Raw genomic sequence first — 27,988 nt, forward strand, 5'->3', positions numbered from 1 at the left:
ATTTCCATAAATATGTAATGATTGGGAAAGATAGGGAGAGAGATCTCAGGACCTCAGTTCCTGACTCTTGGATCCCAAGCTTCAGACCCCATGAAGACCAGCTGGGCTTCGCTTTATGCCCATGGGTGTCTGTGATTGCCAGATGACAGCTATCAACCATGAATGGTCTTTCTGGTTTCTGTTTTTGTTTAGTTTGAGCTGGTTAGAGTGGTATTTGTCATTTGTTATCAAGGGATCTTTATGTGTCTAGGTATGTCCAAAGACTGAAAAGTAGAAAACAAAGTCTCGATTGTCACTTTAAGGGCCCTCTCCTTAAATTCTGCTAACCAGAATCATTCTCTCTTATGGCTGATGCATCAGGAAACCTTCTTCCAATATGGAATCATTTGCAACCTGCCACCCAATGTATTCTTGGCAGCCAGTAGCCTAATTACGGTTTCTTTAAAACATTTTCCCATGTCTCTTCCCAACTGAGGTTCTGCGCCTCAGAAAACATTCATATATTATCATTCTCCCAAGTCTTTGATCAGAAACTGTACTCAACTTTTTAAAAAAAGGCTTTCTCCAGCTCCGAAGCAACAATCCAGAAAACCACAATTTTCCCACTACAAGGACTCAAAGTCCAAATGAGTCAGTCTAACTATGTCACCATGGGCACCAGAGACACCAGAGCTAGGCAACCTGGAATCTCACATTTCCACAACACAAATGGGAAAGTCCTTTCATTTATCACTGAAGATTCCATACCCATTCCTGGAATGTAGCAAGAGGGGAAACACATGTAATTACACTATTCTTACTTTTTCCACCAAACTCAGATTATATTATTTGGCGATACCAAGTTTTGGGATATTTCTTTATTGTCAAAAATGTCAAAGTAACTGACCCTTTTTCTATTAGGTCTTCTTACTCTAGGCCAAAAACTTGTACTCACTTAGATGATGCCAACTGGGAAATGGGCCTCAATTTTAATTTGGGGCTATCAGCCTTGTTGATGATTTCTAAGAATCCTTCATTTCTGACTATTTTATACAATGTATTAAAACCAAGTAAGATTAAATAGCAAGTGAAAAACCAAGGGCATAGCCTCCAGTGGCTATGGCTTACCTAGGTCTACTGTGATTGGAACCATATGAATTAATTTGGGAAGGAAACAGCCTGCTCATTAGAGCAGCTCACGTTTTCTTCATGGGATCTTTTCAAAAGCTAAAGAAGGGACAAACTGAAACATCTAAATCTGGCCTGACTGGTTTAGAGATTTTGAAGCTGAACCATATTACCAGTCTCTGTCAATTGTGGGCACACACCAGGAAAGCCAATGGGAAGAGAATCAACCTATTTGTATTGATCAATAATTCCCACTCAGATTCTTGTTTCTTCAGTGAGAGCTCTATCTCTTTATGGTAACATACAGCTGCTATTGTCACCATGTGATCTACTGCTCTTCAAAATCCCTGTTTGCTCTCCAGTTTCTGGAAACTGATGTTAGAAGAGGTAGTTACCAGTGTGACACTTGAGTTGTCTGAACAGAAGATAATCAAGTCTGTCTCCTCCCTCCCTTTGCTCTTCCTGCCTTCTTCACTTGCTACCTTCCTTCCCCTTCATCTACTTTTCATCAGCTTCTATGGTCCAGAACTCCTTGTATTCTTTTTAAAGAGAAATTCAACCTTTTAGAAAAGGCATTTTAAAAGAAAAGTTGGGCAGATAATTAAAAGCTTAACTTAAGACTGTTTGCCAAGTCGAACTATACTGGAGTAGGTTGCCATACTCTAGCTGGTCCAGTACCCTTAAGGTTAGCAAGGCTACAGACTAAACACAAAGATCTGGGGTTGTTAAGTAGGTTTCTCTTGATGTTGATTCAATGGAAGAAGGTACATGTGCATTTGCTGCTTGGAAAACCCTATAGGCAACTCCCAATCAGGACACCATAGACATGCTAACCAAACCTGACAGCAACTCTCCTCCAACCCAGCTCATTTTAAATGCATCCATTGCTCCTTACCAAGCTCCAAAGTCTCTGGGTATCAAAGGAACCAATGCCAAGGCAAGGGTGGTCAGCTTGGATAGAAACCCTAGGAGACAACTGGAACCCGGCACACTTGTGACCGACATAATGAACCACTGGATGGCACTGTGGATCCATGCAAATGTGTATGGAAGGACATTTATCTTTCTTTTAAAAAGGCTGTTTAGCCTTGACAGGTAATTTGGCACATTTTGAGTTGATATGTGCCAAATGATTTGGCAAATATTTCACTTACCTCTGAAAATAGGCACACCTGCTGTTCTGGCCTTCAGGGAATAGGAGGAGGGTAGCTTTCTCTTTCTCCTTCCTGTTGTTGTTAATTTCAGAACCTAAAACAAGATTTTGGTCAAGGTCACACCAACCCCATTTTAAGCATAGTGCCATGTTTCAAATGAATAAGACAAGTTCAGTGTTACTTATAAAACTAATCTCTTCAGTCTAAAGAAAGCATCTCTTCATCTTAACCAGTGTGGTCCAATCTGCCAGTAGCTGGCTCATCTGGCTCATGGCCAGATGCATGGGATTTTGTTGAAAAGCTATGCCCCTTATTGGTCCTCCAACCAAGAGCTTCCAGGAAAACTTGTTTCCAAACTTTCCTGTTGTATGAGAATTCTTTGCCAATGTTTAATGTGCTTACTATTAAGAAAAGCTAAGCAGTGTGAGAATGTCTCTTAAGAAACATCTAAGCTGCCTTTTGTCCATCAATAAACCACTGCTTTGTGGAACATTATGATGACAATGACAAGTGAACATTCCATTTCCACTGGGGAAGATAAATGGCAGGCCAGGCATCACTGCAACATGCCACATGTTAGGCCAACTTCCTGGTGCACTAGCTTTAACTCCACCTCCCATTTATTTGTTAGCTACTCATGAGACCTATCAGGATACAGTTGAATAAAAGTGGTTATTAATGGTATAACCTTGAGTAAATCTAATTTTTAAAAATGGTAAAACATTTGCAAACCCAATTACTATAGTTAACCTATCTAAAAAATGACTTGGGACCACTTCCCAAATAGCCAAAACATACACTGGTTTGGGAATAGGTGAGTTAGAGAGGAGCGATTCTCATTTCTCCTTTTGATTATTATCTTGTTATCACTTACTGACTTATAAAAGGCATATCTCATTGTCAAATCTACTCCTGTTTTGAAATATATCAAAGGACCATGGTATTACCGAGACTCTGGCTCTCAACTCTGAAACTTGGCTTCTAGTCCCAGGTCTACCAAGACCAGCTGTGTAATGGCAGGTCAATCATTAACCCTCTAACCTGTTTCCCTACCTGAGTATGAGGAAAGAAGGCAATTTAGATGAGCTCCATGGGTACAAAATGTTGGAATCTTATTTAGCTTAGGCAGCCCCGATAAATTTAATCTAACTTCAGTAAATGTTAGATAGAATAATACATAGCAATAGTGAAATTGGAGGGGGCATTTGTTTAAATAAAATCTAAACCACCCATTTTCTTTATCATACTAAGTGTCACAAGGCAAAGAAACTTTCGTGGTATTAAGAGTTTATGGAAAATAATGTATATCTGTTTAAAGGATGTGTGCGTTTAATGATGTGTATTTGTCTTTTGCACTTAGCTTAAGAGTTCAGTAAAAATGGTTCACAAATTGTTGTTTTGATAGGCAGATTCTGGTTTTTCTTACCTGTTCTTCTGTCTCATGGTGCTACAGTTTGTTTTCAGGGCTGGACAAATGAAGAACATCACGGAGGTTGTGGGTGATTTCAACAGAGATTTCTTTGGATGGATGGGGTCAAAGTCCAATGAGAGTAGGCTGAGGAATAAATGGGAGACAAGTGTGGAAGCAAGTTGAGAACACTCATATGAGGAGTTTCCTGTTAGAAGGGGCAAAGAAAGACAAGGCTTATAGCTGACATATGGAATCTAGAGAGGGGTTCTTTTCTTGAGATAGCAAGGCAGACATTCTAAGATTTACCAGATACATGAGGAATTCATGGATATACTTATTCAAATACATCTGGAGTTCTAACCACAAGATCGAGAGCTGGTTGTAGATCTTGAACTGCCACTTAATGAAGATGAGAGCTGTCTGCTGCTCTCCCACATCTTGGAATTGTCAGGGTTTTCAATAAGCTGATGGGAAAGGGCTCGGGAGCATTCCTTTTTCCTGGTAAGTTAGCAGGGCTTTATTTATCAGATCATTTCAGAACTGGGAGATAGTATCATCCAATCTCCTCATTAAACTGAAAAATCTGATGTTCTGATAAAGTAGGTCTTCAGATGTGCTCCAAGAGCAGTGTTAGGTAAAGATTAAAAAAATGGTACTGGAACTAGAAATCTTAGAATTGAGTCCCCATGACGCCACCACTTACTGGCTAACATGTGACACTGAGCAAGTCATCCTAAGTTTTCTTATCAGTTAAATGAGGGGATTGTATATATCACAAATAAGCATCCTAAGACGACATTCTCTTATAATATCATTGTGAAAATAAATTGAGATAAGGCAAGTAAAATGCTTAGTCCAATACCAGGTATGTAGGCACAGTAAGCATGGATACTGGTCTTGCCATTTTCTGAGCATTTGCATGTAAACGCGTCCAGATTCCAATTCTAATTTGTGAGGGGGAAGGGCTTCTCCACCACCACCACCACCAAGCAAGCCTCCAGACTTAGCTGGGTGTGCTACAGTTCAACTCCATCCTGAAACTATCTACCAAGAAGATAGGTCAGAGCCCACCCCCACCAACCACAAGCCCAGGTTGTAACCTGTGGTTCTGACCAACCTGCTACAAAGTTGGAGGTTCCAAAACCCCTTCTTACTCAGGATATACAAGTCACAGTTCCAGGTCATTGCTTGGTACTTCTGACAGACCAACTATAGCTCAGAGCTTCCCATGACCTCCTCCTAGGATTTGATTAGTTTGCTAGAGTAACTCAAACAACTAAGAAAACATTTTACTCACTAGGCCATGGGTTTATTGTTGAAGACATAACTCAGCCAGATGGAAGAGACGCACAGAGCAAGCTGGGGGGAAAAGGGCTCTCCGTACTTGCCCTTCTCCTGGAAGCACCACAAACTCTCTAACCGGGAAGCTCTCCAAACCCGCTCCTTTCGCGTTTTTACAGAGGCTTCATTACATAGCCAGATTCATGAAATCATTGGTCAATGATGCTTGAACTCCAGCTCTGAAGGTCAGAGTGTGGGACTGAAATCCCGTAATTGGCTCCACTAAGCAACCAGCCCTATCCTCAGGTGCTTTCCAAAAGTCACCTCATTAACATAGCAAAAGACACCTTTATGGCTCTCAAGACTTAGGAAATTTCAAGGGTTTGGGGAACTGTGAGCCAGGAACTGTGTATGAAGACCAAGTATCTATGAGAAATCTACCTTGGTCATCTGAATCATCAAATATTTATATTTCTTATAAATCATAATACCAGAGCATGTATGGAAAAGATCATAAACTTGCATGCTTATAAAATAATTTTTTAATGTAATGGAGATTTCTATAAAAGAAATGTAATAAACACTATAGAAGGCACACAGGCCACACTGTTTAAGCCTTGCTAAAATACCTGGCCAGGGGTACTTGTTCCATTCAAAGATTACTACTCATGATTCACTCAAGTCTAGGTCCCTTTTACAGTACCTGTTCGACTTGCTACTGGGGAGTCAGCATCTCCCCTTGTAAAAACTTCCAAATTGCCTACCTACTGTCTGCATGCTGTTTAACACCTTTTCCCGCCTTTTTCTCCACCCCCCCCCCCCCAGCTTTCCCTTTTGAAGCCAGCCACGGGTTTAAGTAAAGCTGATTGTGGTTAAGGACCACCAGGTGTCTGACGGGAGCAACAGACAATCCTCTGTCAACAGCTTTGGAGTTGACTCCATGGGATAGAAATGAGAAAAAATGTGAATACAGGGCAGAAGAAAGGGAGGGGGTGGCAGTAAAGAAAACCAGCCCTCCCAAGTCCCTCTCTAGTCCCTGGATGTGTGCTATAAAAATCTGTTTGCATCTAGGAGGACTGACAAGCAGGATCCCTGATTCTGTCAAACCCACTGGGTGGGTGTCTACCTTTGTCATTACCCCTGAGCCCGGACACTGTGAGGTTACCAGAGATTCTGCTTCTAAGAGTCAAAGAAGCTTAGGATGTTTTAACTTTCTCACGGAGACCTTTCTGTTTGTTTGCTTGGTTGGTTGGTTGGTTGTGTGTGTGTGTGTGTGTGTGTGTGTGTGTAACAAATTCCCAGCCACCACTTTCTTTAGCCTCATTTCCTCTGTTGGTTTTCTTCTTGCTGGAGATGAGCAACACAGGCTTGAATGAAAACCAATATAACAACGCAAGTTAATTGGAGTCTGAATGGATCAGGACACTTGAAACCCAGCTTGATAAACCCCCACAGGGTTTGGAAATGAGTCTGATGGGAACCAAAAAAAAAAAATCTGGTTTCCATGGCCCCAGGGACCCATTTACCAACTTTCTATAGTAATCCCTGGACTATAAGTAAATGCTTAGTTTTAAATAAACAATATATGTTTATGCCCTTATTTTACATAATACTGTAGTAAGGGTGTTACATAAAGAAATGCAAAAAAAAAGTTAGTCTTTCTTGCTACTGATGTAAGCTATAATAGAGTGGGAAAAAGTAAGGCTGTTTTTTTTCTTGTTGGAGCTGACATACTTTTTTTTCTTTCCTCACTTAAATATGTCAAAAATGTTATCTTTTAGCCTCACTCTGGTGGACCCTCCCTAATTGGTTTAACCCTTTCTAAAACTTATTTTCCCGGGGGGAGAAAAAAATGCTGTTTCCCACTAAAGAGAAAGTCTTCTAAGCTTGAAGCAGTAAGAAATTTGACACAGAACATATCTGAGACTACCACAATATGAATAGGAACAAGCCTGGGCTGCTGGGTAATGGGAAATAGAACTGTTAACCTTTAGTCTATCTGCTGAATTTTGGCTCTGGATATAATGACACAAAGTCATTACCCCCTAAAGGTCCATGGTCTTTGGGGAAATGAGTGTGTAGTGGTTTCAGCTCCATCCCTAACAGCCCAGAGTCTCCATCAGACCGGCTGCCATTACAATTAGAGTTAATTGTCACCAGTGCCACAGAGAACAGGGATTGAATGAGATGGGAGAGTGAACTACTTCACCTGCATTGCTAACGGTGGTCCCTGAGCAGCGAAGGACTGTTCTTCTCCTAGGCGGTGGAAAATCTGTTTTTGGAAATTTAGGGAAAATGAACAGAAGATGTCTGTTCCTATGTTCAGTCACAAAGTCTTGCATTCACACAGAATAACATTTTAATAGCTGGTGTCATTTAAAATTATATTTGATTAAATATAATTTGATCAGTCCACAGAAGAAGGAATGGTGAATCAGCTACTCCACTTCCAATGAGAATCAAGTATCTTCTTTGGAGGGTACCGTGTGATGTAGTTTTGGAATACAGGTGAGGTTTGGTGGGGTGAGGTCTGGAGCCGATGGCCAAGAAAGAACTCTTGAGACGTCTTTGGTGCAAAACAGTGGTTTTATTAAAGCACGAGGGCAGGACTGGCGGGCAGAAAGGGCTGCTGCAGTTTGCTGCCCCGGGATTATGAGGGGCACCTGATTAGATACTTTGGGGCTGGGGAAGAAAGGTAAGGGGAGTTCCCAAAGGACTTTAATATGTTAAAGGAGACTCACCGGATATAGGAGGCCATGCTAGCCTCAAACCAAGGTTGTTTTTCCCTCTAGCAAGGCATTAACATTAAGACATTTGGGAGCTTCCCGGAGGAACTCTATACTTCGCCTACCTCAAGTATTTGTCAATGGGCTGCAGGTTGTAAGGACATTTATTCATCTACATTTCCTTCTGCCTTTGTTTCCCACATCACCATTGAGTCTGAGTTCTTTCAGATGGTAGGCTTATTTTAAAAATTGCTTATCCAGACAACAAAAAGTCAATGCTCCCTCTTTGGAAGAATCTCCATTGGAGAGTTTTTAAAATCGACTTCAGTTGGACATTTTAGAGACAGGGTTTGTTCATTTCCTTGTTTACTGTAGGTTGCATTTAAGCCTCAAATAGCAACAATGGTGTAGTTTTAGAATACAAGAGGCAATTAAATATAAACAGTGGATAGAAATAACCCTAGCCTCTTTTCTTCACATATTTATAAAAGATGTTTCCTTCTCTTTAACCTTATCCTAAATACCATGAGGAAGCTTGGATAACTTCTCTTCCAATTGATGTTTCTAAATTGGTGACATACAATTACCTTCTCCATATTCACGCTGCTGAATAAGTTGAATTTTTAAATTATACACTTGTAGCTGGTTGAAATCTTCCCTGAGTATAAAATGGATGGTAAGTGTTTCAAGAGTTGATTTTTAAGATGTTTTATTGTTTGGTTTCCTGACAGGAAAACTAGTCTTACTTCAAAACTCTTAAAAAAGATTACTGCCATGCTAACTATTTTCTGATCTTTGGAATGACTCTCTGATTCTATCTCCTGCTCCTGTTCCAGTGTCACCAGGTAAACTCTGACCCGAAAATTCTAGCTAAGTTCACATTCTGAGAACAAGAGACTTAGAGTTTCCAAGTTACCAGGTTTTAAAGGGGGTGGAATGGGTAGGCATCGATACGAAAGTGATAACATGCTTGGTGAGCTCATTAATTTTTTAGCTTATTTGTAAGACAGCATGATTTAATTGGGGGAATTCTAATATGTTCTCATCCAAGGGCTTGACAAATAGCAGAAATTGAGTCATTCAGGTTGTTTTTGTCTTGTTTCTTATCTGCCTGGTTGTGAAAAATGATACCATCACTTGGAGAACTGTTTACAAGTGACATGAGCTCCCATATCTTACCTCCACACGTCAGCCGGGGCAGACCCAGCTGGGACTTAAGAAGGGGTGGTGATGTCAATGAGAGTAGCTGAGCTGATCCCGAGATACACAAACATGGACACAGAAGGCAGTGAGTCAGGGGCTCGGCAGACAGGCTGTAACAAAGCCTTGGATTTGGATGTTATAAAGATACAAGAAATAGAGAAGCCATAGATTTGGGCGAGTTCATTCACAAAGCACACAGAAAGAAAGAGAACCAGATGGCTGACAATGGAACCCTGGGGCACAGCAGCATTTTAGGGGAGAGCAAAAGGATCAACAAAGGAAACTGAGAAGAACAGCCAGACAGACGAAGGCAGAGAATTAAGAGAGGATACTGTCCCTGAAGCAAAAGAAACACTTCAAGCAGGAGGAAGCAGTACGCACTGTCATGGCTGGGGAGAAATAAGATAATGATGGAAGCTTGGACACGTCCATTAGATGTTGTCAACACTGAGGCCATTTATGACTCTAGAGTCAGGAAAGCAGTTTCTGTGGTATGGTAGGGCAGAAACCACACTGTAGACAGAAGGTCAGAAATTAGTGGGAGGAGAGAAGTTAGGCTGTAAAGGGTAATGAGAAAGACAGAGGTAATCTGAATGATATTTGGGATTAAAACCATTTAGACATTGGTTTGGTATTATGTTTTAAGGAACTGAGAAGCCCGAGATCTTGGGTATACTCAGGGGTCTGGCTTGCATAGCAGAAGGGAGGTGGAATGTTCACGAACGAGAGTCAGGGACTTGATGAAGTGAGCCTTGGAGGTGGTGTAGTTGAGACTGACCACACGGACTGAGGAGCCCCAGATGCAAGAAGGTGCCCCAACCCCTTGCCTGGACTGGTGCACAGGGAGCGGGTCAGAGAAGAAAGGAATGGATTTAGACCCATTTGTGGGATGCTGTAGCACAGGGGAATCCTGTGATGACTTTTTTTTTCTTTCTGCAAAGAGAAGTTATGGTTTTCTGAAGAGAACAGGGAGACACTGGAAAGAAAGGTTTTTTTTTTTTTTTTAAAGATTTTATTTATTTATTTGAGAGAGAGAATGAGAGATAGAGAGCACGAGAGGGAAGAGGGTCAGAGGGAGAAGCAGACTCCCCGCTGAGCAGGGAGCCCGACGTGGGACTGGATCCCGGGACTCCAGGATCATGACCTGAGCCGAAGGCAGTCGCTTAACCAACTGAGCCACCCAGGCACCCGAAAAGAAAGGTTTTAAAGAGGGTTAAGATCCGCAGTAGCCACTGAGGGGCATGGGAGAGGGGAATTAACCAGCTGGGTGGAGGGAAGGGACTTCACTGGAGTTATGTGTCTGTGGCTAAATCAGCTAATTTGAGTGCAGATGCTGGAGTCAGTTCGCTTTTTTGTCTCCCAGACATAGAATGCACCCCCAGCTAATGTCACAAATGTGTGTGGTTAAGCATTAGAGAGAAGCAAATGGGAGACTATGGAAGGGACTAGAGCACCTGGGAGGGAGGGCCAGCAGGTAAAGGACGAGAAATAGCTTACGATAGTAGTTTTCATCCTAATGCAGTCAGCATGCGTATCTTCCCCTGGCCAATCATCAGTCTCGCCTCGTATTTGAAGAGCAGGCTGTGGTCCTCACTACAGTTGGACTTTCAGTCAGAACAAGGACTGGTCCTTTAATTTAACAAAGCAAAAATGTCATATTACCCCAAACTGGATGGTTTTCTATGATTTTGAGGACCCCCTTCCAATCCCACATTAAAAAAAAAATCACTTTTACCAGTTTGATTTTGGTGGCCAAGTGAACTTGATTATTATATGATTCTTCAAAATGGCTTAGCCACTTCGGTGATTATAGTGCTCAGAGGATATTTTTACATTTTGGTCTAATTTTGAATCTTTCTTAGAATTTTTGTGTACTTTCTTGTGTGTGTGTGTGTACTTTAAACTGTTAGGGTTTTTAAAAAAAATTTTAATGTAATTGTGATGGAAGGATTTTTATTTGCTTTACTTAGGAAAAAGAGTGACTCATGATGAGAAGTTCTCTTTCTTTCTAAAGGCCTTGTCACCTGACTAATATGACCTCAGTTATTTATTTATTTTTTTACTGTGAATGACCTCAGTTATTTTTAAAATCAGTTTTTGCAAGCTGTCTTCAAAATTTCTGGGAGGTCAACACACCTTTAAAAACAAAAGCAAAAGCAAAGACCAATAAAATGATCTCCCTACTTTCTCTTCTTTATACCATCTTTGTGCTAGAAACACATTCCCACTGACACCGGATGAAGTTTCCTGACTGTTTAAGTTCTTAATCTCAAGATAAAGTAGGGAGAGTGGCATTGAACTAATCCATTCTTGAAAACATCTTAACATTATAAGCAGAACAAAGTGGTACAAAATGTATTCAGCCTCACGGATTTCTCTAGATTGTAACCAGAATAGAAAATGGCAGAATGTATTAATTCCTAAGATAAAATTATAATGAGAACAGAAAATGGTGCAAGATGAATTAATGTAGCGGCAGGCTTCTGTCTGCAGAGCTCGGCGTTCTCTAAATACCACACTGCAGCGCTTTGTAGTCAGCCTCTGTCTTGTAATCTATATTTTAAAGATGCTCTAAAGATAAAGCCAGACCATATTCTTGTCTCAGGGAGAACCACTGCAGCACTCTGGACACTCAAGGGCCCCAGGGAAGTGGCGGGCAGACTTACCTTGAGGGGACAAAGCAGATTTAAGTTAGATAGTGGGAAGATTTTTATTACTGCAAACATACAGTGACGTGCTTCCTTCAACTGCAGATCATCTTAAATCTGGAACTCCAAGGAAAACTTAGCTTGAAGTGGTTGTGGTTATAAAAGAAACATTGGCTCTTTGTAAAAAAAAAAAAAAAAAAAAAAAAAGGGTTCCATTTCACAGTGTTTAACTACTTGGTGGTTTCTATCATTGCTGTTTGGGGGTGCAGGGATGACCACCTTCCGTGTGAGACGATTTTCAAACAGATACTGCCCCAAGTGTGTGTCTGAAGCTAGACTGTCTTTTACAGTAGCTTTCATCCTTATTATAAATATACTTATTAATAGGCCCAGTGTGAATTTGGGGACAGAGTTGGTAAATGCAGATGAATGTTATAGTAATGCACCTGCAGTATCATTCAGATGTGTATTTTTACAAGCTTTGTACTGTTCAATGAAGTCAAATATGCCCCCACAATAAGCAACTGAGATGCCCAGCTTCAAACATTTCAACAGTGACTGTGGTTCCAGAAGCCACAGTGGAAAACCTCGAGTGGCAATGCTAGAACTTTGAAATGTTTAATAATGCTTGTTCCACATAACTTTGCATCCTCTAAGACCTGATCTGATTGCAAATTTTTAATCTGGAAATCTGGTCTTTGAATCAGAACAGGTTTGCTGATGTGACTGGCAGCAATATTGCTCTTGTTTTGAATGTTCACAATGCAGGAAATTTGAATCCAGATTTTTCCCTCTCTGTGCTAATACTGTGATGCGGGGCACGGCCAGGTTACCCAAACTATGAATTAGAGTTTTTAATAACGTCAGAGCAAGGCATCAGCAGTACTATCTTATCATGACTGGTTGTGATTTCAGAAGAAATCTGCTAATTCGATGATAATAAGCAAGAGTGAATTGTGAATTACCAGAATGTGCTAATTCCAGATGATAATGTGACCCAGACTTACGCACTTTTAATGGTCTCTGTTCACATAACACCGGCCAAGACAGTTCTGAGACATCACCTCCTTAAGCAAACTTGGGGACTTGTGACTGTACCTTTCCTAGGACAAGTTCCTGTCTCCCTGCCCCCCTCCATCTGCCCCTTTGGTCCTACCCTTACACAGTCAGGCATTATTCCCTTGGAAATAAAGCTGTTTATTTCTTCTCAGCCCTCTGACCTGTCTCTAAAGATGCAACCAATGGCCCCTCTCTTGTTTCATTAAAAGACAGAGAGAGACTCAGGATGAAAACCCAAAATCGCCTTATGCTTTAAGTTTTAAGAAATCAAAACCTTTAAGAAAACAGTACTTTCAAGCTTATATTTTGGAAACTGGAGTTAATGAAGCAGCCTTTTTTTCTGGAGAAATTTAGCCTAACATATATTCTCCCCACTGTTTGTACACCCAGTACATGTAACATTTGCATTTTCTTTTAAAACCATAATAAGGAGAATTAAAACCCTATGATTAAGCATTTAACATAAAATTAAAGGGCCATGGCTATTCATTAGGAAAGTACTACATACCTAGAATTCAATCAGATCTCAAATAGATTTTTCTTTCTATATATATTACGTTTCATAGATTTGATATTTCTGCCTATCTTTTATTCAGGCATGGCTCATAATGTTTTTTTTTCATATCTACAGCATTTTTGGAGTGGGATGACACATTTTGCTGAGTTTATCATGGGCTGGACTTTTACTTCCCTGTAGAAATTCCAATTCTCCTGTTTCCCTGAACTTCATTAGGCTGAATAGAGAGGGGCACAGAGTAGGCATGAGGTAACTACAATAAATTTGCCTGCCTGCATGAAACTTACAGTTTAGAAGGGAAGGCATAATTCTGAAACACACTTTTGTACATAGAAGAACTTTATATAGGCTAAAAAAACTATAGTAATGTGACAGGAAAGGTTGAATATTTGGAAACAGAATTCAATGTAGCTACTAATCTTCTGCTGTATTCCATGATAAATCCCAGGTATATTAAAATAAAAATTATGAAGAGGAAACAAAAGTTCAATATTTACCTGTTCTCTGTATGTGGAGGGATTGTCTGCATTTGAAAACAAGAGAAAAGTACTACATGGAAAGAAAATGAATTTGAATCAGTTTTAAGAACCCAGTGAAAAAAATAAATAAAATTAAGAGACAAACAAGAAACAAGGAAAAGCATTTGCCATAATAATGAAAAAGATCCAAACTACTTATCATATCAAGAGCTCATACAAATCGATATGCACATAAGACTGCAAGAGCAAATGGACAAAGTGGTAACAAATGACAAAAGAGGGAACTCAAGGGTCCAAAGGGAAGAAGACATTAAACTTCACACATGTGCACATAAATACAAAGGAAAGCTAAGCTATCCTAAGTTACCATTCAGTAGCAGAGACTGCGGCAGAGGCTGTATTTGGTGATGGCGCTGGTAGAATGAGCTGGTCACTTCTGCCCATGGATGAGAGTGGCACTGAGGGAACCTCTCTGGACATCAGTTTTACATATGTCAACAGCCTTAAAAATACTATGTTCTTTGTGTCCACAGTATATTGTTAGGTGAGAAAAGCAAATTATGAAACTGTTTTTAAGAATACAATTCCATTGCTTTCCCATAGAAAGAGGGGAGGGAGGGAGGGAGGGAAGGAAGGAAGAAAGGTAGGTATTGGTGCGGAGATAATGGTAATTTTGTTTTTTTCTTTAAGTGTCATGGTTTTTGTTTATTTCTTTGTTTTTGCAATGAGTCTCAGTTGCAATCAGAAAAGAGAAAAAATTCTCTTTAAAAAGAGCAAGAAACTTGCAAAAAATGCTTACATCCTTTGCCCCAGTAGCTCCCCATTTAGAAAATCATCCAAAGGAAATGGCATAAATGTAGACAAAGATTTATGTACAAATATGTGGTTTAAAATGAAGACAACATCAGGAGACTGTTTAAATAAATTCTGGAATATCCAAAAGATAGACTATTATGCAGTTGTTATAAATTATATGTCAGGATTTTCAATGACATGGTAAAATACACTTCACAAATTTTAAGCAAACAGAATAAAACGAAACAGGGTATAAACTGTATAAAAAGAATGATCCCAACCTCAAAAAATGCAAAAAAGACTAGGAAAAAAACCCACCCCAAAATGTTAATGGTGGCTATCCCTGGGTAGATTAATTATTAAGAACTTTTTTCTTGTCTTTCGCTACCCTTTAAAAAATTATTATGTACTTCTGTATTATGTACTTTTATATTATGTACTTTTTTGTACATTTTCTTTTTGTATTATGTACTTTTGTAAGCAGGAAAAAAAACCCTAGATCTCTGACTCTCCAAATTAAGTTCTTTCCATTATAACAGGGTATAACAGTTTTCTTCAATAAAGAGCTTTGCCTCAAACCAGAAATGATAAAGTATTCGAAAGGGGCCATAAACTCTGCACACCATTGGGAAAATAAAATTTCTCCCAGTAAGCAGCAGGCATCACTGTCCTCTACCTACTTTGCCCAATGACACACCAGCTAGCTAATGTCCATTATTTAGAATGACATACTATGCTGCTAAACACAAGCAGCCAATAATCCATACTCGGGGGGACATCATTTCTAGAAACACAACCTCCAGAAGGTCTGCCTTCCATTAATGATGTGCTAACTCTCAGAAGCAAGGATTGGTGGCATGGCTACATGCAGTACCTTGGATGGTTGCATCGCTGGGTGCATTGAATAATCACTAGATAAACATCTGAGCGCCAATTGCAAAAAGATACTCCTGTGGGTAGTAAAAAATGTTCTCTGTTTGCAAGTCGAGGCTTACCCCTGTGTTTTGGAGATACCTGAATTGGTTTGGCTCTTTTCCAACTACAATCTGTTCGTAATCACCCAGGGTCTGTAACATCAAGCAGTGTTATGAGGGAATTAATTCTTTCTATGTGACAGTTGTTAGTGTAATTCATGTCCTTGTTTTTAATTGCTGGATCAAATTACTTTGTAGATTATTTCATATTTCATCCCAAGAGAAAGGAATAGAAAAAATGTACAGTGCCTGTGGTGACTTATTTGTTTAGTCTACCCAGGAAAAAAAAAAAAAAGCAGAATTAAAAAGATTGACTTTCTAAACAAAATGGCTCTTCTCTAACCTTAGAGTATATTTTGGATGATTTTAGATGGGAAGTTAGCCTGAGTATATTCTTTCTGTTTAAACACTCTAGGAACTAAGTTTATTTTCATAATGGTTCTGCCAAAATAATGTCCATAAAGGTCACAAAGCAATATCTCCTAATAAATACTTTGAAAAGGATTTACAATTCAATGCTCTTTCATTAAAAGAAGCACCTTGCAGATAAGAAATTAATGAGATTTAGAATAATTTATTAAGGAACACCTAATAGACTCTCGTGAGATTCAAATGTCAAGATGTTAAAAAAAAACACAAAAGAAACTTAGCAAATGCAAATTATATTTGGGGAAAAAGACAAAGAGTATTTGAAAAATCTTGTGTTTGTTTTTGCAGTGCTGAAATTTAATTCTTGTATTTGAATACATACTCAGTAGACATTTCTTCCATTTTTGAGTCAAACCCCATCAAATGTTTTTCACCCAAATGTTTCGAATCTCAGAAAGAAATCACCTATTTCTTAGGTGTTTTATGAGTTGAGAGTTTACTTGTAGGCTGACAGGGAGGTGAAAGCCCAGATGAGACAAACTCACATAACTGAAAAGCTATAGAGAAAAATTCATTGTTCTATTTATTTCCACTTTGTGATGAGTCGAGTGGAGAGCAAAATGTTATTTATAACAATGGGACACTTGAAATGAACTGTTGCTGTAACTGTCCAAGGCCAGCCAACATTCATATTGCCTTGTAAATAATCATCTTATAAAGCAGACCTGAGTGATAAACTAAAGAGGAATTATAGATCAGCGATCACTTAAAAGCAAGCAGCAGGAAAATTGATAAATACCGCCTGGCTGCCTGGCAAATAAAAACCCCAGTCATCATTAGAGAGGGAGCGGCAACTTGCTGATTGCTGGGAAATTACGCCAGTAGACAAATGAACAGACCAACTCACTTAGGGCAAAGGTACCTTGTAGTTCAGGTAACAAAGTACTGTCAGTGCAGAAAAGTCCTTAAAATAGGAGCTGATCCTGCTACCCTGAAAACAGAAGACATATATACAGATGCAGTGTTGAAATGTTGGCAGCCCTGAATCCGTTTTCTCGGCCAAAGTGCTGCATGTATTATCGTCACTGTCATCTTTGAAAAGGGAAAAGAGATATCTGTAAAAATAGTTGTCTTTTCCACCCCTGGCACTATCAAATGATTACAAAGAATTCCTGCGGGCACTTACGTCTCTCCAGTCCATTCTAGTCTATTAGAGGAAACCAAGGTGGTTATATTGGTTTAAACGCTGGTTGTAGAGTTCTCTATTTTAAATGTTGTTTGTTTGCTTGTGTTGATCAAAAGAAGCAAGTTACCTGTTACAGGCTAAGTTGATTGATGGCGTAGGTTTTCTCGCTACACTTGAGCCACTACAAAGCAAGTCTCTTGATGTCGGACGGGCTCAAATCCATCTAAATAAGTCTCCTTAGGAAGACAAGGAGAAGGCATGGGGCTACCAGGACTCCAATGGGGACAATGCCACATCGCCCCTGTGCTTAATACCGATTTCATTTTGACGGGGAACAGAAAACCATTTGGGGACTTTAGGGATGCTCATTTGTTATCATAATTTACCTGTGTGCAGGGCATTAACATTTACAAGGCTAACTGACATACTCGGAACAGCTCTGTGAAGTGACTGAGGCCCAGAGAGATCTGGGACTCATCCATGGAATGAGAGACAGAGTCTCATTTCCACCACCTACACACTCAGATGCTCTGATTCTAGCTTCCAAAGCCCTGCCCTCAATTTAGCTGTAGTTCAAACATGATTTCCCCCTAGTCTGATTCAAATAAAGACCTGTACAAGAAACTCAAGCGCAGACATGCTATTCTTTCTATGGCTGTTTTTATCACACATATTCATGGTTCAAATAAATAAGAGAATTAAATTAAGAATGATCAAATGGCAACAACAGAAAGAGAAAATCTGCCTACTTGACAAAGCAACTGTGAAGCCAGAACCAGAAGAGTTGCAAGTATCTAAGAGGATGGTAAGTTAATACCTCCTAGAGCATCATCACATTATACAAATTTTTCATTATATAAAATATAAAATATTTCATCAGGAAATTTAACAGGTGGCTAACACATACTGATTTCAGTTTATTTTTGTATACTTGCTCCAAAAGAAGACTTTGTATTTTAAAGTACAATTAATATGATGAGTATTTCAGGGTATTTACTATAAGATTTCACATAAAGATTGTTGTATTGATTATCTTTTGCTGTGTAACCAACTAAAACTTGTTAGTTTGTAACAACATTTATTTAATTTAGCTCACAATTTTATGGGTTGGCTAGGATAACTGGAATTTCTGAAGTGGCTTTTTTGCTGAGGGTCAGCTTGGTTGGAGCTGGATGGTCTAGGATGACCTTATGTGTCTCGTTTTTGGCAGATTGGTCTATGAGGGTCTCAGTTGGATAGCTTGTCTTGGCTCCATGTGGTCTCTGATCCTTTGTTTGATCAGCATAAATTTCTTCTCATGTTGGTTACAAAGTTCCAAAATGTAAGGAAGAGAGATGACAAACCCTAATAGGGACAAGCCTTCTAAGACTCCATTTGTCTTGTGCTTGCTAGGGGACAGGGAGATGGGTTTGGTAATGGACATCATACCAAAACCTGAAAGATGAGTAGGAGTTAGACAGACTAAAGAAGGGTTGGGGTCCAGGGTAGATGAAGGGGTGCTAGGTATGAAGCCCAGAGGAAGGAGAGCATCTGCAAAGAGTCTGGTCTGTTTTAGGAACTGAAAGACTTTGGCTCTGGCTGAAGCCCAAGGGAAGTGATAAGTTGCAAGAGGTCAACCTGGAAAGGAAGACAAGGGAAAGATGACAGAACTGAGGCTATTTTTAGGTACAATGAGAAATCATTAAGGGGATTTGAATAGGGATAAAATAAAACCAGGCTAGTATTCTGGAAGAACCACTTTGTAGCTGAAGATTTGATTAGCGGGAGCACAGCTGTAGTAAAAGAGACTTGTTAGAAGGCTGTTGTAGTGACTTCTTACCTTAAAATCCATTTTTGTCAGATGCTAGTCTAGCTATTCTAGCCCTTTTTTCCCCTTTTGGTTATTGTATTCATGGTCTATCTTTTTTGCATCCTTTTCCTTCCAACCTATCTGTATCTTTATATTTATGATGTATCTCAGATATACAGCATATAATTGAGTTTTGTTTTTTATCAAGTGTGATAATATTTATTTTCTAATTAGAATATTTAATCCATTTACATTTAACTTAATGATATGTTGGCTTTAAATTTACCATCTTAGTATTTTTTTCCCTATCTGTTCTTTGGTTCTAATATTCTTCTTTCTTGCTACATTTTGGATGAATCAAATAATTTTTATTCTATTGCCCAAATATCTTGTTAACTATATATATTTTATTATTCTTTCAATGGTTACCTCCCTAGTATGCATCCTTGACTTATGAAAGTCACTTTTAAATAGGTATTTTTCCAACAAACCAGATATTCCAACAAACCAGATTTCACAAAACTTTAGTTGTGGAAATATTTTTGTATCACACTAGATTTTAAAATTATTGTTCATTTCGTGTTCATCTAGATTTACCTATATTTTTACCTGTTCTGTTGCTCTTTATTCCCCCCTGGATTTCTATGATTCCATCTGGGATCATGAAGAATCCCTTGAGTATTTGTTTTAGTATGGATTTGGTGATGAATAATTCTGTCTGTTTTGGTGTTCCTGAATATGCCCTTTTTTTGGCCTTCATTTTTCAAGGAGACTTTTGTTTGGGTATAGAATTTTAGGTTGCTTGTTATTTTCCTTCAACAATCTAAAGATGCACTTTCTGCTAGAGATGCCATCCAAGACAGAAAGAGGGGGAGAAACATCCAGACTTCTCATACTCTTCTGCTCTTCTGTTTCTTTCAGTGCCTCCTGTTATCTGAACCTAGCCAGAAACCAGCAGGCATAGGAGCCCTGGAAACACAGCCTGCTGCCTTCTGTTCTCTTGTGATGGACCGCAGAACACAGGGAGGCAAAGAATGGGTCTAAGGCAAGTAGGACACAGGCTTGCATAATAGCTAGCATTTATGAAACGTTTACTTTGCTCTCTTAACAATACTGGGCACACACATAACAGACAGCAGTATTTAACAAAATTCTACAGACGGCTTGGGGATCCTAAAAGGTAGTTAGAACACAGAAGAAGAAAACTAAGATATTAGCTAACTTCTACTTCTAGATCTTGTGCTTTAATAAGTGGTTATCTTCTGGCTCTGACCCTTTTCTTAGACTCCTTGGCCTGCTGTAACATTTACAGTGGTCAGACCACAATGGCAGTTCTGTTTCATGTCCCTCCTACTCAAGGGGACAGATTTGCTCCTGGCATTCAAGAGAAGAGAAATACTTCTCTCTCTCAGCTTTACAGCTATTTTCTTCAGGGGAAAAGTCAACTCTTAGACCACAGTGTGTGGTCTGGTCCTAAGTGCTCAGACAGGGCAATCACAAAATTTGATGTTCAATTTCCCAAAATCTAGATTATAGCACCTGAAATAACATCACAAGTGGGTTTTCACTCCAGAGTAGACCTTGGCGCTTCCTAACTGGTTCCTTTTAGTTTTCTGCCCCCGAGTTTAAGGTAAAGATATGCTTCTCCATCTATCCTGTCATTATCTGGTTTCTGCTCCTGATCTCCAATGAGTAATTTTAAGATGGAGCCCATGTATGTGTGAGCATATGCATACACATACATCCAAGAACAAAGAATAATGTGCTGACAATTAAGTTTTTAAAAATCGCATTTAGGAAAAACTGTTTTCAAATGCACAATTCTACTAAAAATATATTAATTTGCATTTCTAAACAAAATGAGCATCATGCCAACTTGAGGCATTTATATCCAGGTTAATGGGTGACAATCTTCTTCAAAAATGACACACATTTGCTTTACCTTTGGGTCAGAAAAGTGTCCTTTCCAATTATTTTCTTAAAATGAAAAAAGTCTTTTCCAAAGATAAATTGATGTCTTTACTATTAGAGACAGAAAATTCCCAGAAACATTTAAAGGACAGCTTACTAGTTTTAAAATAAAAGTCTGTCCCACTGGAAATTTTGCTGCATTTGGGACTAATGCCTAGGAGAAGGAGCTTGGATGGAGATATATTTGGTGGTTGCATTAAAGGTAATTTTATGGTTGCAAACAGTTGTTTGTGTTTATGGTTGTGGGTATAAACGACAACAACAAAAAAGTAAATTTTCGGTCATGCAACTGAAAAGTCTAGAGCATCATAGTCCAGTAGAAATATCATGTGAGTTACACATGTAATTTTAAATTTTCTAGTAGCCACACTAAATAAGTAAAAATGAAACAAGACAAACAAAAACCCCACACAAAACCAGGCTAAATTAATTTTAATATCAGCCCGATATATAAAAAATGTATTAGAATGTATTTACTATATTTATATTCTACATAAATATAAAATATACCAAAATATATAAAGCATTTAGTAGCTACAGGAGGCTAGTGGCTACCAGGTAGAAGTGTGTAGATCTAGAGGCATGGCTGAATACAGAGATTCAAACAAGGGGAAAGGATCCATTTTTCTCCCCAGTTTCTCTATTCTGCTTCTCTTTGGCCTCATTCTCAAAGATGCTCCCTCCTCGTGGTGGCAAAATGGCGGTCACACCTCCAACCTACATCTTCAGGTTCAGGACCCATATCAAAGGAAGTTTCTCTTTCCTCAACAGTGGGAACAAAAGTTCTGAGCCAGGTGGCCGTGTATCCATACCTGAGGCAATTCCTGGAGTGAGGAGAGTAGAACCAAGGTCCTAATCACATGACCACCCCCAATTCAGCCCCATCAAACCACATATGCTAAGAATAAGGGAAGGTCCCGAGAACAAAAACAGGTGCTGTCACCAAAGCAGCTGCGGCTGGACAGCAAATACGAAAACAGAAGCAAAAGGAAAAACCAGAGGTTCTCTTCTAGAAGTCAGCAGAGGGCAGATGGCAACTGAAGCCCAGGGGCTAGGAAAACATTTCAGGACTACATGGAGCCCTGATGGGCTTCCATACTCGAGGGCTGAGCGGAGGAAGAGAGACTGAGAAGGGGAAGAGGAGGGGCTGTGACACTGACAGAGGGAAGCGGGGGAGGCAGTTAACCCACAGAAGCCAAAAGTGAGAACCGTTCTGATGTTTAAGGTTGCCAAGACTCAAGCAAGAGAAGCACCAGCAAGCGTTCAACTGCTTGAATGAAGCATGGGCCTTACTGACCTCGGCAAGAACAGTTTTGATGGAGCAAGGGGGCAGGAGGTCAATCCCAACAGGCGAAGGTAGGTTCAGTGGGAGGTGAGGTAATGCCGACAAAGCATGAGAACTCAAGAAGTTCCAGTGCAAATGGGAAGAGAAATTGAAGGTGGTAGCTGGAGGAGGTCATCACGTTGCGAAAGGGTTTCTCAAATGCGCCGGATACGATCTATTACGCACAAAAGTATTTACAGTGGATTGAAATAATAGGCAGTCCAGGGTAGAACTGAGCTTGAATTCTAGCTCAATGACTGGCCACTAGACCACTTTTAGCAAGTCACTTGGCTTCCCTGCCTTAGGGTTCTCATTTGTGAAACGGAAGTGATTATGCTGTTTTCATAAGTACGTTAGAAGTAGTGAATGAAACAGTGAATGTGAAAAGTACTCTACAACTGCAATTATTATTATTTTTCCTCTTTACTAGCCACTGGTGAATGAGGTGCCCTGTTTCTTATTCCTGTGCTTCTGTATTTTGTTTTGGATGTGTCTTCCCTTCTACCACGAGCCCAGTATTCTCCTGCTTACCCATCAGGATCCACACAAGAGTGACTCTGTTGGCTGTCTGTCCTGCTTCCCACAGATGCCCTTTGCACAGCTGAAGCAGGGCTGCCCGTGGTCCTGCATGTGTGCTGCCCTACACTGCCCCTCTCTTGAGATCCATCCATGCTGGGCCCCACCTGGAGGGCCACTCTCTGGAGGGGCCACTGAAGTGGACGTCCTAACCCAGGTGTTCTAGACAGGTAGCAAGTCTTCCTGTCGGCAAGTCCAAAAATTCAGTCTTCGCAAAACAAGGACCTTCCCTTTTGAACTGTTCAGACTTTATTGTTTGCCTCTCTCCATCTAGCTTTTTACATTCCTGTTGGTGACAGCATGATTCTGTGCAACACAGAAAAACTGGAGGTACAGTTCTCCATGTGTTGCCTTCAGATGACAAATGTATTCTGCTGATGCCTTGGGCAAAATGCCTCCTCCAAAATGCCATTGTCTGAGAATGCTTCCTCCCACAAAACTCTAGCTGTGGTTACAGGGTGAGGGATTTTATGGACAGAAAGCAAAGGTATGTTTCTCTCTTCCAGATCACTCAGAAGTTCAGTCCTCTATGGCTGCCTTCTGCCATCCACTCTGTCATGTGGCTCTGGGGTCTGTGTGCACCTTCCACCCTCCCGTGGCTTCTGCGGCTGGAGTTCGATCTGCCTCCTGCCTCCTGAGCAGCTTTTGTTGCTTATCGCTTTCCTGCCATCTTGTACGTGATGACAGCGAGTGGCCTGAGCACAGAGGAGGAGATTCTAACTTTGTACTTTGTGTAAGTCTTTGTGTCGGCCTTCTTTGAACACCTTCTGACTTTTTAGTTCCTTTAGGCTACAAGAATATACACCTGCTATGTTGATACACTCTGGCTTTCTCTGTACATCCCGCCCACTCGGGGCAAAACTAAGTGTAAATGGTTTTTCTGCATTCTCATCCCCCAGAAACTGGATGGGACAGAGGGTTAAATCCTGGGGCTCAGCAATCCTCACCTTTCAAATGACTGCAGCTTGAGTGACTTGCTTGATAGCTACAGGTTACAGAGAAGAGGTTCAACAGAGAATGGGTTTTAGATATTACCATTTTGTTGATTATTTCAAAGTACTGCCATTGAGATATAATTGCTTAGAAACGGCTAAGAGATATGGATCAATGGACACAAAGACAGAACAATTTTGGACACATCAAATTGGCTCTGTTTCTGAGACTAAATATTTTGCTGTTTAGATGCATTTATTTCCTGATGGGGATTTCTTTATGTTCTGGAACCCCAGAAGATTAAGAAAGACTCCTTGCTGCTGATGAGGCAGAGTCCAGAATGCATGGCACAGTATCTGGAACATAGAAGAGGCCCAGTGAATGTTTCTTAGGGGACCTGATGCTCCATTTGGCCTGCTGGAGATAGTGCCAGCTCCTCAGTGCTCTGTCCTTGTCAACAGACTCTCCCAGCCACGGAGGTACACCAGAGCAGACTGATGGATTTCACCCAAAGTTGTTAATCCATTCACAATTGGCTGTAAAAGTATGCTTATGAAAACAAAACGGGAAAACTAAAAACCAGATTTGCAGTTGCAGTGTAAAAATATAATTGCCATGCGTTAGCAGAAAGAAGGGCCCTTTGCAGATTGCAAATGTTATTTTAATACATAAGGAAAATGTACTGGATCTAATGAATTTGCTTTAGCCATCAGCAAAATGGAATTTTGGATTTAGAGCCCCAGACCTGATTTTTGGGGTTCCTGCTGCTATTCATGTTTTTCTCATTCAATCATTTGAGAAAAAAAAAAAAAAAAAGGGCTCCTGACCAGGCAGTGCTACGCTACCGCTTAGCATGTACATGACCATGGGTGATTCATTTAGCACTGAGTCTTGATTTCCTCATTTATAAAATGGGTGTAAAAATATGTATTTGTTGGATGATTGGAGATGATGTGTATAAAACATCAAGCAGAGTGCCTGGAATACAGGACAGTACTCAGAAACAGCAGAATGTGCTGTCATGGCTGCCACTACTGCTCGATAGCGGGGTGGGCTTACACCCCCCACCCCCATTAGTCCTGAATCCAGAGAAAGAGAACCAGTACAGGGTGTGTGTGTGTATACATACATATATATGTATATATATCTATGTATGTGTATATATATATATATATATATATAGAGAGAGAGAGAGAGAGAGAGAGAGAGAGATTTATTTTAAGGAATTGGCTCACACAATCATGGAGGCTAGTGAGTCCAAAATCCGCAGGGTGGGCTGGCAGGCTAGAGGCCCAGCAGAGAGAGCCCACATTGCAGCTCAAGTCCAAAGGCTGTCTGCTGCAGAATTCGCTCTGGCTCAGGGGATGTCAGGCTTTCAGTGGATGAGGCCTACCCACATTATGGAGGGCAATCTGCTTTACTCAAAGTCCACTGATTTAAATGTTCATCTCATCCAAAACACCCTGCATAAACATAGAGACTGATGTTTGAGTACACATCTAGGCACCATGGCCAGCCAAGCTGACACAGAAAATTAGCCATGACATCCCCGTCTCTTTATCAGCCAACGCAGTGTAAGATGACAACAGCTTCTGATGCATCTCTCTGCTTCTACTATTCTTGTTTCCTTCCTCCCAGGACATTTATAAACAGTAGCAAGAAACAGAACTTGGATTCCTTTTCTCTCATGCTTAAATCCAATGACCTCCTATTGCACTTAGAATAAAAACCAGTTTCTTATCAGTGCACAGAAGGCATTGCATGACCTGGCCCGCTCTGACCTCTTTACTAGAACCATCTGCTTTGCTCCTGCGCTGTGTTACTGAAGGTAATGCTAGCTGTGATACCTGAGAACATCTGGAATCGCAGTGGCTTCACATAATGGAGGTTTACATCTTACTCACAGTGGTAGACAGCTTCTGACACAGAAGATCCCTGCCTCCCAACGTTCATGCCCAGTGCCTCTTAGGGAAACCCTGACCAACTTAGAGGTTGGAGGTACGGGCCACGTGAACCAATGTGCTCTCTGTGAGGCAAGCAGAGGAATCTGGCATTTTACTCCTGGGTTGGGGAAAGAAGAGGAGTAAAGCAAGTGAAAGGAAAGAGAAAGACCAGTCAGCCAGTGAGAAATTGGAAAGTTGGGTGTTTCTAGGAATGACACAGAGCATGAGAAGTTCTCTTTAAGGCAGAACTCAGAGATGGGAAATTGTTGGCTATGGGAACTGCACTGTGTTCCATAAATCCCTATGACCTAGAAAGTTTCAGCAGGACCCACCTTATTCACATGTACTTTACGTAAGTAGAGAGAGAGTGTGTGTGTGTGTGTGTGCGCGTGCGTGAGTGTGCGTTTCATTTCAAAATGAAAAAGGGGCTGCCTTTTGCCTTTACACTGACCCACTGCAGAATGCAGACAGCAGGTACAGAAGTGGGACTCCAAAGGCAGAAGTCATCTTTAGAATTTAAATCCCTGAGAATTCCCCAAGATCTTTGTAAGAATTTCAGACATCCCAGGGGATGGGGAAAAGTTTTCCACATTGAGTTTGAACTGGTCTCAGGGCTGCCAGCTGGCACGTTTCTCACCAACCTTCTGACTTCCTGTCATTGTAATCTTTACCATCAACATGCTGATGCCCAACTGGGGAGGACATTGCCAGCCCCACTTGAATACAGGTAAGATCACGTATCTAGTTTTGGCCAGCAGAACACGCATGGAAGTGATATATTCCCCAGCAGGCTTGGCATGTGGAAATCCTCCCTGCATTTCCCACTTTGATCTTCTTCATTTACCAGCCAGGTATTGAGTGTGGTGACCTCACAAACCATACACTGAAGATGGTAGTCTCTGTGATCTCAGGCTCCCAGATGTCTACATGTATCAGAGAATCTCAGGTGTAGGTGGGAAAATGTCTCCATGAAAAATAAGAAAAGCAAATGCTAAATCAGGACCACGATCCTTGCCTATACATACATGCCTTATGGACTTGTAGGAGATTGACAAGGACACAGATGTAAAAAAAAAAAAAACAAAACAACATATAGACAGGTCAAGCTGTTGGCAACTGGTGCCAAAAGAGCCTTTGGAACAAGAAGGGCTCACTCATTCACTCTCTTATCCCCAAACAGAGTGGTTTGTTGAAGCCCACCATTTCCAGTGGTCTGTGAAAAACAACTTAGTAGGTGCAAACTTCTCTGTGCATGGATTTAAACTCCCAGATCTGGGAGGATGTTTGAGTCTCCCCCAGCAACCTTTACAGGGAGCAATGAGATAAGGAAATGAAGGGCTTCTCTCCACGTGTCCTCAGAGTAGAGTTCTTGCATAATTTTGTAGTGGGGAGAAGATGCGTTGTTAGGGACTGTCTTTCCCCCTTATACAGCGGTATTGGGAGCCTTCATGGGAGCAGTGAAGCGAGCAAGGTTTACTGGGAGAGGAAAGTGGAGGCCACAGAAGCTTCTTCAGGACAGAAGCAGTGGCTTCTCATGACTCGCTGGTGCCATACGAGGTAAGTGACACAAGAGTGCCTTCCTGAGGGTGGAGGTATCCAACCGGCTTTGTCCTGTCCACAGAAAGTCTCCATGCCTCTGCAGAAAGGATCCTATTGAATTTTTCTCTTGAACTGTACATCTTCTGGAGAGATCTATGCCATACCCTCTCCTTGTTAAGTAAGACACCTTGGAGGAAGCTTGGCAGAATCGTAGTTCGAGAACATCTGTTTGGAAGCTGGCATTGTGATTTAAAGTCAAAGAAAAGAAACAGTGCTTCCCTAACTTCAGTTCTAGGAAAGCATTTGTCTTCATCACCTTCATCCAGACTAACAGTTTGAGCTTAGCAAAGACAGATGTGTCCTGCAGGTCCTTCCACCCTCACATGACGAAGGCAGCAGTGCATCATACCTGGCTTGCGAACAAACAGACAATATCAGCTTCCATTTCACAAATACATCCATTCACTGGGAGGATTTTTTTTTCCTCTGGCTGAGGGAGCAAAACGCCCATTACAGTGTATTCTCCCTGTCCCCAGGCTTTAATATATCTCGGAGCAGCTCTCCTCAGCATTCCACATTATAAAATCAATCTCTATTTAAGTAAGAGGGGATATTTATTTCTTAATTTTTTAATAATGTATTTTGTGATTTGTTATAGCTTCAGTGTTGTATTATTTATTTATTGTGCCTATAGGGTGCACTGCCACTTGATAATAGAGGAGCTATCGAAACTTGAGACCTAAGCAGAAATGAGTTCAATAATATTGCTACACTCTAGGACTTTATCCAAAATTAACAAAAGAACAAAAGAACAAAAGTGCAAGGCAATGATAACCCATCTGACAACACTGGGGGAGCGACTGTGAACAGTCATGATGGGGATTTTAAAAGAATGGCAGGCAAGGGGGAAGTGACAAATGGGTGGACTGTTTTACAATTCAGAAGCATTTCATAAGCCTCCTAAAACTGGATTTGCCATGTTCTTGTGTGTGTGTGTGTTTAAT

General features: G+C 40.5%; 1 long non-coding RNA gene across 2 annotated transcripts in view; it reads right to left on the reverse strand.

Annotated features, from left to right (window-relative positions):
* The window catches only part of LOC141374925 (uncharacterized), a 132,149-nt gene that overhangs the window by 103,067 nt on the left and 1,094 nt on the right, over nucleotides 1-27,988 (reverse strand). Inside the window, exons 1-3 of one of the 2 annotated variants that reach the window (XR_012382136.1) lie at nucleotides 10,380-10,497; nucleotides 3,688-3,816; nucleotides 2,262-2,355 (exon numbers count right to left, since the gene is read on the reverse strand). This is a non-coding gene — a long non-coding RNA (uncharacterized lncRNA). Of the gene's footprint in view, nucleotides 1-2,261; nucleotides 2,356-3,687; nucleotides 3,817-10,379; nucleotides 10,498-27,988 lie in introns of those variants that run through there. The other variant, XR_012382135.1, reaches the window with a different exon arrangement.

This window comes from Callorhinus ursinus, unplaced genomic scaffold (assembly GCF_003265705.2).
Source record: "Callorhinus ursinus isolate GAN/ISIS: 27379988/994484 unplaced genomic scaffold, GSC_fseal_2.0 scaffold23, whole genome shotgun sequence".
In the NCBI taxonomy this organism is placed as follows: Eukaryota; Metazoa; Chordata; class Mammalia; order Carnivora; family Otariidae; genus Callorhinus; species Callorhinus ursinus.